The following is a 16,625-nucleotide window of genomic DNA, read 5'->3' on the forward strand; positions in this document are numbered from 1 at the left end:
TCCCAATATAGACCACACATTGGCAACAATTAAAGAAATATTTTTTAGTTACAAGGCACTGTGAGGAATATAAAGACATGCTATTTATAGTCTAGTAGGTGCAAAGGACACATTGAAAAATACCCACGGAAATGCTCAACATCCTTAGTCGTCAGAGAAATGCAAATCAAAACAACTCTGAGATTCCATCTTATACCTGTAAGAATGGCCAAGATCAAAAACACTGATGACAACTTATGCTGGAGAGGTTATGGGGTAAAGGGAACACCCCTGCATTGCTGGTGGTAATGCAAGCTGGTACAGCCCCTTTGGATATCAGTGTGGTGATTTCTCAGAAAATTAGGAAACAACCTTCCTCAAGCCCCAGAAATACTACTTTTGGGTATATATCCAAAGGATGCTCAATTGTGCCACAAAGACATGTGCTCAACTATGTTCATAGCAGCATTGTTTGTCATAGCCAGAACCTGAAAATAACCTAAGTGCCCCTTGACCGAAGAATGGATAAGGAGAATGTGGTACATTTACACAATGGAGTACTAAACAGCAGAAAAAAATAATGACATCTTGAAATTTGCAGGCAAATGGAAGGAGCTAGAAAACATATTGAGTGAGGTAACACAGACACAGAAAGACAATTATCACATGTACTCACTCATAAGTGGTTTTTAAACATAAAGCAAAGAAAACCAGCCTAGAAATCACAATCCCAGAGAACCTAGACAACAATGAGGACCCTAAAAGAGACATATATGGATATAATCTACATGGGAAGTAGAAAAAGACAAGATCTCTGAATAAATTGGGAGCATGGGGACCATGGGACAGGGTTGAAGGGAGGGGAGAGGCAGGGAGGGGAGCAGAGAAAAATGTAGAGCTCAATAAAAATCAATAAAAAAAAGAAAGACACTTGGAGGAATTTTCCCTTCTCAGTGTGGACTGCTTCTAGATTACAAAGCCAGAAAACTGGAATCCCAGAGGGATAATGAGGGCTGAGAGGAGGTGGCAGATCCTAGAAAGCACCCATAGGTCTTTGGGGTGAACATAATGAGGCAGGACTAAAAAGGGGAGCAGAAGTACACTCTGGGTGATTTCTTTGATATATGCTGATATTCAGTTTGCAGTATTTTATTGAAAACTTTTGCATCTTTGTTTATCAATGAAGAAAAAAACAAGAAAAAGACCCACACTGTGACTATGATGTCAGGGACAATGTGAGAAGGAGGCCAGCAGACGCTGCAACAAAGCAACATGGCAGCGGACGGCCAGCCTCACTGCGTAGGGGTTCTAAGCAAATAGCACTGGAAATAGGGCCGAGGGAAGGAGTGGGTCTAGGAGTGTGGGTGAGCAGGAAGGATGGGGTCGGGGTTGAGGTGCAAAGTGTCGTCCCCGGTTAGTGGGAGCACAGGTTTAGAGGACTTCTGCTAAGGCAAGCGATGTTACCCAAGTGACTAGGATGACCCAAATCAAGGGGAAGGTGACATTTTCTTTGTCTGACCAGTAGGAATCACACTACCTCTACTCATGTCCCACCAAGTCCAAGGAGGAGTGGGGCCAGGTTGTACCCTGCAGGTGGAGGCCACCGGTCCCACCAGTCTGGCAGTGAGTCCTCAGAGGGTTCTGTGGCTCTTCAGGGAAGGCTGTGCTACTCTGGTCACGAGAACCTGGTCAAGAGTGTTGTTCACTGCCGGTCTAGGGGTCCCATCTCAGCTCTGCCTTCTAGATAGAATCTCAACTGCTCGGGGGCAGCAGACACAGGGACTGTGGAAAGATGGGGTACCCTCATGGAAGCAGCACTCTGCCCCTCTCTCTGGGTTCCACAGCATGAGAGGCAAAAATGTTCCTCACACTCAGCAACAAGATAGTTTGTTCCTCCTTTCGTAGACATTCTTCATGCGTCTTGCTTGGCCCCCAGTGGGGGCAACTATACTATCTGAGCTGCTTTGTCATGATCAGGGCCCCAGTGTGACACCCCTGTCATTGACACAAAGAAAGAAAAGGTCTAGAGTCTGAGGAACACTCTGCTCTTCCCAGGTTTGTGAGCTCATGCCTTCAGTCAGGATCACTAATTTACCTGAGGAAGCTGGACAACCTTGTGCTCCCCTAACCAACAGTCACATTCAATTTTAGCCTCTTCGTCCTTAGCAAAAACAGTGTCCTTGGTCAGTCCCCAGCTGGAAGTTGAGATCTTCTCTGTAGCCAGTGGGCCCCATCTTGGATTTGTTTCCAGCCCACGGAAGCCTCTGACTGTGTGATGCTTCTGATGCTCACTTTGCACTCTGCTGCTCAGCTTCCCTCTGTAACCAACGGCTGTGCTGCTTCTGAAGGTGTGGGCAGATGCTCTACAGAATTTGGTTCTGTCCCTGGTGTCCGGCCTCAAGCATGTTTGCTGAACGTCTAGTTTGCAACTTGGGGTTCAAATCTGGAAGTGGTTTCAAAACTTGTATTAATTTTTATTAATGTGAAACAAACAAAATACTTTTTACATACAGTTAAAGGAGAGCAAAGCAAGCACGTATTCAGTGTTTGGAGTGTCTCCCTCCACATAAGAGGGCTCAAAGGCATGATGTTGCATCATGAGCTCATTTCAAGTCAATCACTACTTCCTAATTCATGCCAAAATCGGTTATTTTCCACTAAATGACGTCAACATAGAATAGCTCCTGAGACAAGGTAGAGGGGAGGGCTGGAGAGGGGGACAGAAGGGACTGTTAAGAAAAAACTATTACTTCTCCTCCTCCTCTTCTTCTTTTCTCTATTATTATTATTATTATTTATTAATTTTGCCTAGGGCGGTAGCTCAGTGGTGGAGCGTCATCTGGCATACACAAGGCCTTGAGTTCCATCACCAATACCACAAAGGGAAGCACGGAACAAACCCCAGATGAGAGGATGTGCTCAGAGCCCTCCACCGGGTAGGTCCTTCTCCTTAGATTTAAGGCCAGCAGTTTTCAACCTGTGAGTTGTGATCCCCTTGGGATTGAACCACCCTTTCGCAGGGGTCACATATTAGACATCCTGCATATCAGATATTTACATTATGATTTATAACAGTACCAAAGTTACAGCTAAGAAGTAGTAACAAAATAATTTTATGTTTTGGGGGGTGGTTTCACCACAACATGAGGAACTGTAATTAAAGGGCTGGAGCATTAGGGAGGTTGAGAACCTCTGCTGAAGATCCTGCCTGCCTACCTCACCATGCCACCCCTCCCAGGAGGGATCTCTTCTGGAAAGATGAGATCTGCCCACACTCCCTGGCCATCCCAAGACCCAACTCACCTTCACCATAACTTTCTGCAGACTGTGCTGCTGCCCAGCTCAGGGTACCATCCCTGACAAATCCTGCTCTCAACCTTATTTAGAGAAATCTCTCCTTTCCTTGACCATCGGTGAATGCTGATGCTTGTGGCTACATGAGATGCTGAGAATAAATGGTGGTGAGTGCTCAGCCCTAAAACTGACATGTATGCCTTCTGTCTGGAGGCTCAGGAAACAGTGTGGAAAGGGGATTGGATAGAATCTCAGAGATGGAAGATAGGGAGCAGGCCTGAGAAGTGCCATCCCTCTGGGTAAGATATAGCTGCTGCAACCATGAACTCAGAGCATCTATACATGCCTGAACTGCTCATGAACTCAGAGCATCTATGCATGCATGAACTGTAATCATGAACTCAGAGCATCTATGCATGCCTGAACTGTAATCATGAACTCACAGCAACTGTGCATGCCTGCACTGCAATCATGAACTCACAGCAAGTATGCATGCCTACACTTCAATCATGAACTGACAGCAACTATGCATGCCTGAACTTCATCATGAACTCACAGCATCTATGCATGCCTGCACTGGGTCTGCACAGTACTGGCTGGTCAGCAGTCAGGCATGGCGGGAGAGAAGCTCAGGGGACCCTGCTCCTCACTGCTGAACTAGTTGCCACAGATAGCAGACAGACAGGGAGTCATTGCCTTTAGTTGTGTGCTTACTGGTGACCTCACCAAGTGTCATTGGATAGTTCCATTCATCACACAGAAGACCTTGGTTAAATTAAATCGGTCACAAAATAAAACTAAAAGTTATGAATCTGGGAGAGGGACAGGTAGGGAAAAGAGGGGTTGATAGGGATGGGAGGGAGGTAAGATGGTGGTGGTGGGGGACAGTCAGGCTGCACCTTATACAATCAGACTGCATCTTATAGAATCAGACTGCATCTTATACAATCAGACTGCACCTTATACAATCAGACTGCATCTTATAGAATCAAACTGCATCTTATACAATCAGACTGCACCTTATACAATCAGACTGCATCTTATAGAATCAGACTGCATCTTATACAACCAGACTGCATCTTATAGAATCAGACTGCACCTTATACAATCAGACTGCATCTTATAGAATCAGACTGTACCTTATACAACCAGACTGTACCATATACAACCAGAATGCATCTTATACAATTAGAAAACATCTTACACATGTATGAAATTGTCAAAGAACAAATGTAGAAAAAAAGTCCTTCAGTTTCATGGTCAAGAAACAAGGACTGACAATTTATGGGAATATTGTTTTAAAAATAATTGAAGTTTGTGGAAGGTGGTGGCACATACCTTTAGTCCCAGCACTCAGGAGGCAGAGACAGGTGGATCTCTGAGTTCAAGGCCTGTTTAGTCTACAGAGTTAATTTCAGGAAAGTCAAGGCTACACAGAGAAACCCTGCCTTGAAAAACCAAAAATAATAATAAAATAGTTTAAGTCTGTGGTCATGATTCTATTGAAAAATTACTATATCAATACTAGGAAGCTAAGCATGTCATTATTTCACCTTGTCTCCTTCTACTCGTGAATGAACAAAACTCAAAATTACTAAGAAGGCAAAAGAAAATAGTCAAAATTCAACTTATTCTGACTAAGGTTTGTGGTTACGTATTTCATTTTTTAAAAGAATTTATGAGTTGACTGATATGGTGGCTCATGCCTTTAATTATGGGCTCCTTTACCAGCAGAGGCAGTCTGTATGTCTGAGGCCAGTCATGTCTACAGAAGAAGACCTGGTCTCAAAAAAAAATGTAGATTTAATATCTGTGCATTTTGCTAAACATACATTATATCTCAATTTCAATGTGGAATAACTAAGCCAAAGATGCCAACATCCTTGGCTAATGTTTGTGCCATGCAGTGTGCTGAAAAGAAATGAACCTGACAGAAAGCAGCAGTGGCCTCCCGAGGAGGCAGACACTTGCTCCAAGCACAGGCAAAGCTGATGCAGAGAAAAACAGCAGTTTGTTATAACTGGGCTGAGCTGGGGGCGTTTCCAGCTGTGGGGAGCGGAGTGGGAGCCTCTCCTGCCTTGTGCTTAATGATTCCTAATTGTGCAGTCAGCTAATTACAGTAATTAGTCTTGCCTCAGTTCAACAGGGTTGGGATTTCCTCAGTTGCTCTCTGAGGCCTGGAGTTTGGAAAGTCTGCTGACTTCAGATTGTAGCCTGCAAAGGTTTGCCTAGCAGACCCAAGGCTCTGAGTGCCACCCCAGCACACAAAATACATGTATGAAATTGTACTGTATTTTAAAATAACTCCTGGACCCCAGACAGGATCTGTTTGCCTTGTGTTTTTACCTCTAATGGTTGGGGGTTCGACAACTAATCCTGGAGTCAGTGACCCATGGTCCTCCGAACCCTAAGGACAGCAGGAGCACAGTGGGCCCTGCCCCAGCCTGCTCAGTAAACCACTAATCCATCCTGCTTGGAGCCCAGTTAGTCACAGTTTGAAAACAAGGGTAGGCACTTCAGAGTACAGCACTGTTTATAAAGCAAAGGATAGAAACCATCTGTAGGACAAAAAGACTGCTAGAAAATCCTTGTTTGGGGCTGGAGAGATGACTTAGTGATTAAGAGCACTGGCTGCTCTTCTAGAGGAGCCGGGTTAAGTTCCCAGCACCTACATGGCAGCTCACAGCTGTCTGTGATTCCAGTTCCAGGGGACCTGACACACTCATACAGACATATATGCAGGCAAAACACCAATGCACACAAAATAAAAGCAAAGAAATCTTTTAAAAAAGATAAGGAAAAGAAATAAAAATGCAACATTAAAAAAAAAAACCAAAAGAAATCATGGTTCGTCTGTATAATGTAACCCTGATAAAAAGAGTAAAATCACCCTATGCGTTGATTGGAAAAGAGTTTAAAGCTATTATTATAATTTAAAATTTTTTTATTTATGTGCACATATGTGTGTCTTTGTGTATTCCCCATGTGTGCAGGTGTCATGAAGCTAGAAGATGGCACTGGATCCTCTGGAGCTGGAGTTATAGGCAGTTGTGAGCCACGCGACATGGATGCTGGGAATCAAACTTAGGTCCTCTGAGAGAGCAAGCGTTTATAACCATGGCGCCATCTCTCTAGACCCGTATTTTTTAAAAGTGTATGTATGTGTGTGCCCATGTGCACATAAATATTTATGCTCATGGAGGCAAAGGTATCGACTCCTCCTAGAGTTGGGGTTTCAGGTCATTATAAGCCACTCACTGTGGGTTCTGAGAACTGAACTTGACGTCTCTGTAAGATTGGTGGAATCTTCTTGACCACTGAGCCATTTCTCCAGGACCTACAGCGATTATTTAAAATAAAAAAGAGATTTATGTCTTTTTTTTGTTTACCTACATGTATGTGCACCACATGAATGCCTGGTACCTGTGTAAGTCTGAACACCAGATCCTCTGAAAGTGGAGTTATAGACAATTGTGAACCACAGAGTAGGTGCTGGGAACCAAACCCAGGTCCTCTGCAAGAGTAACAAGTGCTCTTAGCCACTGAGCCATCTCTTCATTCCCTAAAGTTGTTATTTTTAAATGGGTGGGGGGAAGACTAGGTATGGTAGCACACACCTTTAATCCCAGCTCTTGGTAGGCAGAGGCGGTTGGATCTCTAAATGGAGGCCGGCCAGGTCTACAGAATAAGTAAGTTCTAGACAGTCAGGGATACATAAAGAAATCTTATCTTTAAAAAACCAACCAAACCCAAAGAGAACAACAGTTGACTAGAGCACTACGTTTGTCTGTGTGTAGTGAGTTTGCTGAGTGTGGGTTTGTAACTACTTATGTAGCTGAAGTCCTTTAGTGAAGGAACAAGAGACTTGCGTGTTTGTGTGGGAGGTTGTGGATATGGGGGAGAATTGGGAAGTAGGCAAGGAGGCAGGGGACACTTTTCATAGCCAGTGACTTTTGTTTTATTGGATACATTGCCTATGAGTCTTACGTGTTGGGAATTATAGGTATGCATCACCAAACTTGGCCACAATAAGTATTTTAAAAATAAATTGTTTACAAATTAAGTGAATATATTACCTAATGAAAGAGTAAAATAAATTTATCAAAAAGTTCAAAAACTTTTTAATAACTAACTAAGGCAAGTTATGGCAGGAGGGTGTCCTGTGATCATCTAATCCTGGATTTCTCAGGCAGTTTGTATTGGTTGAGGTATACTGAAAATTTTAATTTCCTCATTTCTCCAGTAACAGAATCTTGATCGTTTTTGCATTGCAGAAGCAAGAATTCAGGGCACTGGGCCACGGAGGCAGACCCCAGCCCCAGAATCAGTTTTAATTCCTGTTGGATTAAGTGAGTTAAAGAGTTATTGCATGTCGGTTGTTCCTGTAATACAAACCCCTGAGAGCTCTAGAGCTGTGGAAAACAGGTGTCCAGGCTGTGACTCAGGCTGTGACTTAAGCCACACTGGGTTGCTCGTCCCTCAGAACAGCTCCTCCTAGGCTAGCTCTGGTTCTGAGCATGAGGCAGACTTGTTTATAGTCTTAGCTGCATGTCGACATGGCAAAAGGCCCAGGAATCCCAGGGAATCCTGATCCTGAACACAGCTAGTCAGTATGGAACCTGACTTTTATAATTTGGCAAGTGTGCCTCAAGACATCCTCCAGGTCTGGAAGTTATTATTGAAAATTATGCTCTTCCAGTTTAAAGAGACTGCTGTACCCAATAATAGAAACTGATTTACCAAGTATATGAGCGAGGACTGCACTTTGATTTATTGATAAAAAAGTAAAAGATGAAACCTGGCGGGGGTAGCAAATGTCTTTAATCCCAGCACTTGAGAGCTAGAGGCAAACAGATCTCTGTGAGTTCAAGGCCAGCCTGGTCTACGGAGCAAGTTCCAGGACGGATTGCGCAGAGAAACTCTGTCTCAAAACAAACGAACAAACAAACAAACAAACAAAAACCCAAAACAAAACAAAAAACAAAAAAGATGAAATCACTAAGTAAATGCCTTGAAAACAAACAAAAACAACAAATGTAAATGAGTAAATGAGCTGATGACAAGACCCCTTGCCAGCTGTCCTTAGGGAGCAGCGACACTGAGAAGACAAACGTTCTTGAGGTCTGAGTGGCAAGGAATTAGGTGAAATTGCAGAAAATGTTAGCCCTTTTTAAATTTAATTTTTTTTAGTTTTAATGTCTCTTTAGATATATAAAAATAATTTTTGGTAAAATCTGGATAGTATTTGAATTCTCGAATACGTGATATGAATTAGAATGCTGGGTTATTGTTATTAAGTAGAATTATATTAGCATATACTACACAACAGGCACAATGTGCCTTAAGTACTTGTATATATTCACTCGCTTGACTCTCAACCACCTATGAGATACGGGTACATATCCATTATACAGGGGAAACCGAGGCACAAAAAGTTTAGTTAGTTCCAGGTCATACAGTAGGAGAGGGAGTCAGACTTCCACCGCAGACTGTGGAGTCAGTGCTGGACACCTTCTGTTGGCCAGCAGCCGTGCCAGGAGCTGGAGATACAATGGTGAACCAGAGAGAGTTTTTGTTCTCATGCAACCGACATTCCAGATAACCGAACGAATACATCCAGTAACAAACAGCACCAGGGACAGAAAGAAAACTAAGATAAAGGAGAGGTGAGCTCCCTTACTACCAAATAAGGGTCAGGTAGAACAGTATGGTGACATATGGTGAGGGATGGGTGTAAAACATTCGAGCGAGCCACGAGGAGGTTCCGGACAGGGGAGCGCCAGAGCAGTCTCTGAGCTGAGACTGTTCTCACACTTTCGAGCATGTCAAGGAGGCCTTTTAGCTGGAGTAAAGCGAGAAAAGGAGGTGGCAGTTGAAGAGGAGACCTGAAAGATGCCCAGGGGTGTGGCCAGGCTGAGTCTTGGGGAGCACTCTGTTCTGAGTGAGAGGAGAAGCCTGCAGCAGGAAGAGAATCTGGAACTGGGATTGTCCGCCTGTTGCTTTAGAAGGAAACAAAGGATCACTGTAGGAGGACGTGAAGAGACAGAGGACCAGTGAGCTGCCTGATGACGCAGGTGCTAAGTGATGTTGGCTCAGCTGAGGGCAGTGGTGATACCTCAGCAGTCATTTTTTAAGACGGACTGGGAGAACTTGGGCTTGGGTCTGATGTGAGGTGAGATAGAAACAGGTGTTAAGGAGGATGCCAAGGTTCGGGGCTCAGCAGTGGAAGGTATGACTGCTTCTCAGAAGTGTTGAGTTGTTAGGGTCAGAGCCTGGGCTGGGCAGCCTGAACAAGCTCGTCTCCGTCATAGGCTAATTAAACGAACGAGTGGTAGTGCAGAGATGTTTTCTGTGTGGTCACACTGGTAAAGGAAACAAAACGTCTAGTGGCCCACGCCCAAGTCAATCTTCAGGGTCTTGACATGAGGTTTAGGTTTAAACAGAATGCCTAGGGATGCATAACTAAGCTGTCCTGGTCAAGGTGTGGTCCTGTTCATCGTGGTCTCAGCTCCAGTCTCTCCTGCATGGTGGTCTGACACACTGAGAACTGTGTGAAGCCTTCCAGGAGACAACCTCCACCCCCACCCCAACTGGCGCCAGCCTTCACTCCTTTCCTTCCCCCAGCATAGACTCCTGGGGAAACTCCAATTTCTTGGGCTTCATTGTTTCCAAAGTCTGACAGCCGAAAGGAGGGAAATGAGCGTCTTTATAGAATATCTCCATTACTAGGAGGGTTACAGAAACAGGAGAAGGTGATATTTGCGGGCTGAAGCCAAATGACTGTCTTTAGAAGGAGGTGGCAAAAATGGCAAAGATGTGAAAATTCTACCCTCCACTAAGATGATGGAGAAGCTCGCAAAGACTGAATATTCTTTCCTTTAGAACTCTGACAACTCACAGAAGGTTTGCAGTAACATAGATAATATTTATTGAAGAAAAAGGGCTGCATTTTAGAATTTTCAGCTTGCGCCAGTCTTAACCCCCTTTAGTGATATTGCATTTTTATTTTAATAAATAAAGCTTGCCTGCCGGGCGGTGGTGGCGCACGCCTTTAATCCCAGCACTCGGGAGGCAGAGGCAGGTGGATCTCTGTGAGTTCAAGGCCAGCCTGGTCTACAAGAGCTAGTTCCAGGACAGGCTCTAAAAAAGCTGCAGAGAAACCCTGTCTCGAAAAACCAAAAAAAAAAAAAAAAAAAAAAAAAAAAAAAAAAAAAAAAAAAAGCTTGCCTGAAGTTCAGAGAGTAAAACAGCCCCACTGATCAGCCTTACAGACCAGGCAGTGGGGACACACACCTTTAATCCCACACACCTTTAATCCCAGTAGCCACACTAGTTTGCCATAGAAACTGGGTGGTAGTGGTGCATGCCTTTAATTCCAGCCCTAGAGAGGAATATAAAACGGGAGGAGACAGTTCACATACAGTCTCATTCTGAGATTCCTGGAGGCAGGATCACCATTTTGTACTGAGGTAGAGGTAAGAGCCAGTGGCTGGCTGTTTTGCTTTTCTGACCTTCAGGTTGAGCCCCAATTTCTGTTGCTGGTTTTTATTAATTGTGCTACAGCCCCCCTCACTCCTGCCGGCTATACAGAAGTCTTAAAAATGACATAGCCAGGCTACCATCTCAGGAAGCAAAATGGAGCCAGAAATATGAATCCTTCTCCTCAAAGAACTGCCATTCTTTTACCATCTAGTGGTTTCTGGAGGACCTCTTTAAAAAAGACTGTTTATTTGATTCAACTTAAGTTCCCTATTGCAGGGAGCCTTTTCTGAGAAGGCCTTTGTCCACAAAGCAACACCACAGATACCTCCTTTAATTGCTCAGCTGTCTGAGGTGGTTGGATAGACAACAGATTAACCAAAAGTGTGAAAGGAGCTGCGGGGGAATGGGATGTCCACATACTCCTAGAACCACCAACAGCCATGCATGTGGTTGGCCATTTTAGGCTCAGGAACAACTGGAGAAGGCCCTTGAATTTCACCTCTGAGTGACCCAGAGATTGTGCAATCAGGAAGCTGGTTAAGGCAGAGCTGTCACCTTTTTGGCTGAGTGCTGAAGGCATGCTCCAACAAGCACCCAGTGGCTAGGGGCAGGTGACTTACTGGTTCCAGGAATTTATGAGAATCTGTCTGTTTTTTTACCTGATTAGTAGCCTAATTAGAGACTTTGGTAGTCACACACAAGAAGAAAATACAGACTTTACATATTAGTTTTGAAAAGTTATTAAACAACAATTATAAGAAGTAACAATGATAGATCCTGGGGAGAAAGGAGAGTCTGATTTCCAAAGATGTCATGTTGTGTTGTTGGACCCTAGAATCCAATCACCGAGGAGGAGTGGCCCCAAGAGACCATATCTCACACCACAGCTGATGTAAAAGCATGAGGTTTTTATTAATTCTGTCATGACAGGGTCTTCCAGCATTCAGGAGGCTAGAAAGACCCCGAATGGCCGGTACAGGCTATTTTTAATGGAAAAAGCCACAGAATGAAGTGGGTGTCTGGGGGTTGTTCTTTAACTATTATGAGTGGCTTATTCAAAAGGGCTATTACCAATAATTGGCTGGAGAGTGGTTGCCAGATCAGATGAGGTAAGGGAAAACATCTGAGGGTCACTTTGCCCCTTCCCAGGGACTAAGTAAAAACATCAGTAACTGAGTCAACACCTAAGGGTTATCTTGCCCCTATTCAATAACTGAGTTCTATTTGGAGAACATTCACAAGGACTCAGGGAGATGATGGAAAGTTCCCAACATTTCAGTACGTGTGTGGGCAATTGTTAGGTCCTTGGTTCCCAGGGGGTAAGGGGGAGCATTACTGCTTCAGAATTGTCTTAAAGTTCTACAGTGTTACGATATCCATTTTTTAACCACAACACAAGATACACAAAGCTACAAGAACAAACAGCCTATACTCAGAGGAAATTTAAAAGATATTATGCTAACTATGCAAAATCCTTAAATCATCTATTTCAAATATATTCAAAGAAATGAGTGGAAGTATGTCTAAAAACCCCCAAAATATAAGAATGAGACCACACAAATAGAGATGCAAAAAAATGAGAAGAATAATAAAATACTTCAGAGCTGAAAAATACAGTAAGTGAGGTGACTAGTTCCCTAGTGGAGCTGGACAGCCTATGCGAGGGGCAGAGAAAGAAGCAGCACAGCCGGAAATAAGTCCACTGAAATTATCCAGCCTGAAAAAGTGAAGGGTATAACATCAGGTATACAAATATATATATGTATACACACACACACACATACATGCACATATGTGTGTATTGGATGTTGTGGAGAAATAAGACTGACAGAAATAATATAGAAACAATGACAGAACTTCTTAATTTTGATTCAAATCACAATCTGCATGTTCAAAGCCTGCATTTTAAAGAAATAGAAAAGCCTTGTCTCTGAATGTAGCGAAATACTCACACTCACCAACTTAAAGTCAGGCAAGGTTTATTTTGGCTCACTGTTTTGGAGGTTCAGGCCCTGGTCTGCTGGGCTGTTGCTTTGAGGCAGCATGTCATGGTAGAATGGAGTAGTGGGCAGAACTGCTTACCTCATGGCACGACAGAGAAGGGTCCCAGATTCCCAAATTCCATATAAAGTCACAGCCCCAATGATGTGACTCCCTCCCATTAGGCCATACTTCTAAATATTTGACAGCCTCTCCGTAGTAGTCTCTTGGGAGCAAGACTTTAACAAGTGGGCTTTGAGAAAAACATCCAAGATCCAAACTATCAAAGCCTGGCTAGATGGGTTTTGAAGAGAATGAAAGAGATTGAATCAGTCTAAAAGAGACACGGAGCCTAGCGGTGGGAGCTTACACCTTTAATCCCAGCACTAGGGAGGTAGAGACGGGAACTGATATGGCTGGGCGGAGAGAGGATGGGAAGAGACAGGAGCTCACGATTCAGTCTGAGGATTCCTAGACACAGTATGGCCCACTAGGTCCAAGGATTCGGTGGAGGTAAAAATCAGTGGCTGGCTGCTTTGCTTCTCTGATCTTTCAGCATTTACCCTGAAATCTGACTGGGGGGTTATTATTAAGACCAATCAGAATCGCGCAGTACCTTCCACAAGTTTGTCAAGTCATAGCCCATTCACTTCTCCAGCCCTTGAATATTTTGAAGCTAGTTCCATACATCCTATCATTTTCAGTAATTTGGAATGTATCCATAAATCCTAAGGATTTAAAAAAAATAACCACAATACTGTTTACATATCTGAAAAAGAGCTTCTAGGAATTCTTGCAGGAATGAGGAAATCATGTGTGTGTGTGTGTGTGTGTGTGTCTATCAGATAAAGAGAAATGATCTTAACTATAGTAAAAACAGGTCATTATTCTCCCAACTTGGAATAAGGTCAAAATCATTAATCTGATGAAAATGAAAAATAAATCAACTGGGTGGATAGCGATTTCTTAGGTACTTTAGGAGGGAAGTTGGCCCGGCATTGCCAGGAACAAGGGCTGAGCCCGAGTAAAAGCATCTTGGAAAGGCATCCAGGCTAGGTATTTTCTCCCACGTGGTACAAGGGTGGTGCAGGATGGATCTGGTTGCAATCCTCTTCTCAGGGTAAGCAGCCCTTGCGGGGCCGTTGTGGGTAGACTGGGGTACTCAAGGGCGCTCCTCAGGGCTGTTTCTTTCAAACTGGGGAAGGATTCCTTGTTTTGTTTTGGCAAGCACAATTAGTCTAAAGACAGAGCTGGAGGGGGTGTGGCCTTGGTGTCACCGCCACGGTTTTTTTTTTTTTTTTTGTTTTGTTTTTTTCGAGACAGGGTTTCCCTGTAGTTTCTAGAGCCTGTCCTGGAACTAGCTCTTGTAGACCAGGCTGGCCTCGAATTCAGAGATCCGCCTGCCTCTGCCTCCCGAGTGCTGGGATTAAAGGCGTGCGCCACCACTGCCCGGCCACCGCCACGGTTTTTTGAGGAACCTGGGAAGCCTCGCCACAGGGCAACAGGGTCCTCTGTGGTCCCACCTGAACTTCTGAGGCCTTCCTGCCAAGGCCTGTAGGAGGCTAAACTGAGGTTGCCCTGTGAACGTGTGCCAACCATCAGAACGCACGCGCGGAACAGCAGCACCGCTTTCCCAACCAGGGAGAAAGGGCAGCGAACAGGCGGAGAAGGAACCCATGCCCTCTAGAACGGCCTCTCATTGGCTGATATCGTTCCACCCTCAGTCCCTATTGGCTGTGAGCAGCGTGCCCGCAGGCCGAGCACGCTCCCACTGCGTCCTGTGGCATTGGGTCAGTTTACGGGCGGCGCAGCCAATGGGAGGGCTAGTAGGTGGGGAAATCTGAGCGGGGCATCCAATGGGAGGGATAGTAGGTGGGGCAAGAGGAGCGGGGCGTGCGCGCGCGGGCTAAAAGGTAAACAGATTCGGAGCGTGTGCCCTGCGCTCTCACGGCTGCAGCGCGGGGAGGCGTTGCGTAGCTGACGGAGGAGCCTTCCTTCCTGCAGCCGGGTAAGGCTGCCGGTGCCGGCCCGCTGCTAACCCCAGCACCCCGGGGTCCGTTCAAGTGACAACGCGGCCTGGGCTTGCGAATTTGCTTTGCAGCCGCGGCTCCTCGGGGCCAGGCTGGGGTGCAGCGGTCTCCCGTCCCGGGTCTGGCCCAGTGAGCGTAGGGCCGCCCTTGGCGCCGTGGGTTCTGGGAGGCACCCGGAGCTCGCTTGCTTGCCTCTGCGTGGTTCACGCACGTGGCTGCCTTTCTCAGAATGTTTCTCTGAACTCCCAGAACATCGCAGGGTGCCTCGGGCTCGGGTTGCAGTTTGTGTCAGAACTACGACTTCTGTGCCCCAGCCAGCTCTTGGGTTTCACAGCTAGATCTGGGGTGAACTCGAGGAAGGCGTCCCTTCCTTGTTCCTTTTCTTCGCTTTTTGCTCCTTCTTCTTGTTTTGCCAGACACTGGGCTCTCGCGAGCCGTTTGGATTGAGTCCCCTCGTTCTCTTGCACAGAAGCTGTCATATCATTCAGCCAAGCCACAGTTCTAAGTGTGAGGGGCCAGAGCTCCGGTGGGACGGGCTTCCTGAAGGGGCAGAGGCTGTGTGCAGACTCTGGGTTGGGCTCGCAGTCTGATAGAAAACTGCCTCATGCTCTCTTGTGCTTCGTGTCAGTGGGACAGGACTCTGGAGCTGGGGGTGCCAGGCCGACCACCTTGCCCAAGGATTTGAACTAGTGATCAGGCCAGTCTTCTAGGTGTGCTGTGGATGGTGGGCCATTGCTGGCAGGAAAGCTGTTGGGAAACTTCTGGAGTGAGGAAGGCCCTTCTGAGAAGAGTCTAGAGGGGTTTGTGCTCACAAGAGTAGCATCTCGTAAGACTCAGAGGGTGGCTTTGGATTTGATAGTTAACCGTGCAAATGAGGACAACTGAACTGTGATTTTTTTTTTTTTTTTTTTGGACCATATGACTCAAAGGAAAAGTGTAGCAGCAATCTGGGCATTCTCTCTGGGCTAGTGAACCACCTAAGACAGAGCTTCCTAACTCCAGACTATTAACGTTTTGAATCCATAATTGTTTACTGTGTCTGCTTGTCTTGTGCCTTGTAGTGTGTGTAGCAAAATCCCTGGCTTGGATCCGCTAAGCAAATAGTGATCACCCCTGTCCCACCAATTGTGGCGATTGAAAATGTCACCAGACATTGCCAGATACCACAGAAGAGCAAATTTGGTTGAGAACCACGCAGGCAAAACTCCAGACAGGGTCACCCCATGCTGCCAGCAACCTCTGCAACCTGTCCACAAGTAGTTGAGAAATTTAGGACGGTGTTATGTCCCTGCTGTAAACAAACGGAGGCAGCCGTGAGGATGAGGCTTTAACAGAGAAACCCTGAGTGTACAGGTGAAATCTCCCAGAAGAAAGCAGAAGCAGAAAAACCATGGGCTTTCTGTGCCTGTGAATGTGACTGGATAGGGTCAAAGTTTGAGGATGTGGGAAACTGGCAGTGTCTGCCCATAGGAACGTTGGGAGACTTAGTAGGCAAGCACAGGAAACCACCATAGGTTGGATCTTCGATGGTGATCGAACAAGTGAGATTGATATTCATTGTTTGCTTGGACGTCTTTGAGCATGCCTGTGCCTTCAGGGACTGTCTGTCTGCACACCACAATGCATACTTGCACAGGTAGAGTTTGTAGAATTCACTTACAGTTGATCAGTATCGGAAACCACGCCCTGTTTCTTTTTGTGCAGAGGAAGAGGCTTTGCCTTTGAGTCTACAGTTTGCTTTCAGTGTAGCCCAGAATTTAGGTGTTGAACTTATTAGGTCCTGAATTGATAGCTGTTCAGAAAAGATGAGAGATAGTGCACTGGATAAATGCACTGAGTAAGAAAAATATCCCAAGCCTC

The 16,625-nt window shown here is 45.3% G+C and overlaps 1 protein-coding gene across 2 annotated transcripts in view; it reads left to right on the forward strand.

Annotated features, from left to right (window-relative positions):
• Positions 1-16,625, forward strand: part of Coq8a (coenzyme Q8A) — a 64,363-nt gene that overhangs the window by 21,093 nt on the left and 26,645 nt on the right. Inside the window, exon 1 of one of the 2 annotated variants that reach the window (XM_038350209.1) lies at positions 14,612-14,743. The exons of the other annotated variant lie outside the window; for it this stretch is intronic. The gene's annotated coding sequence lies outside the window, so the exon portion shown is untranslated. Of the gene's footprint in view, positions 1-14,611; positions 14,744-16,625 lie in introns of those variants that run through there. 2 annotated transcript variants of the gene reach the window in all.

Source organism: Arvicola amphibius, chromosome 12 (genome assembly GCF_903992535.2).
Source record: "Arvicola amphibius chromosome 12, mArvAmp1.2, whole genome shotgun sequence".
In the NCBI taxonomy this organism is placed as follows: domain Eukaryota; kingdom Metazoa; phylum Chordata; class Mammalia; order Rodentia; family Cricetidae; genus Arvicola; species Arvicola amphibius.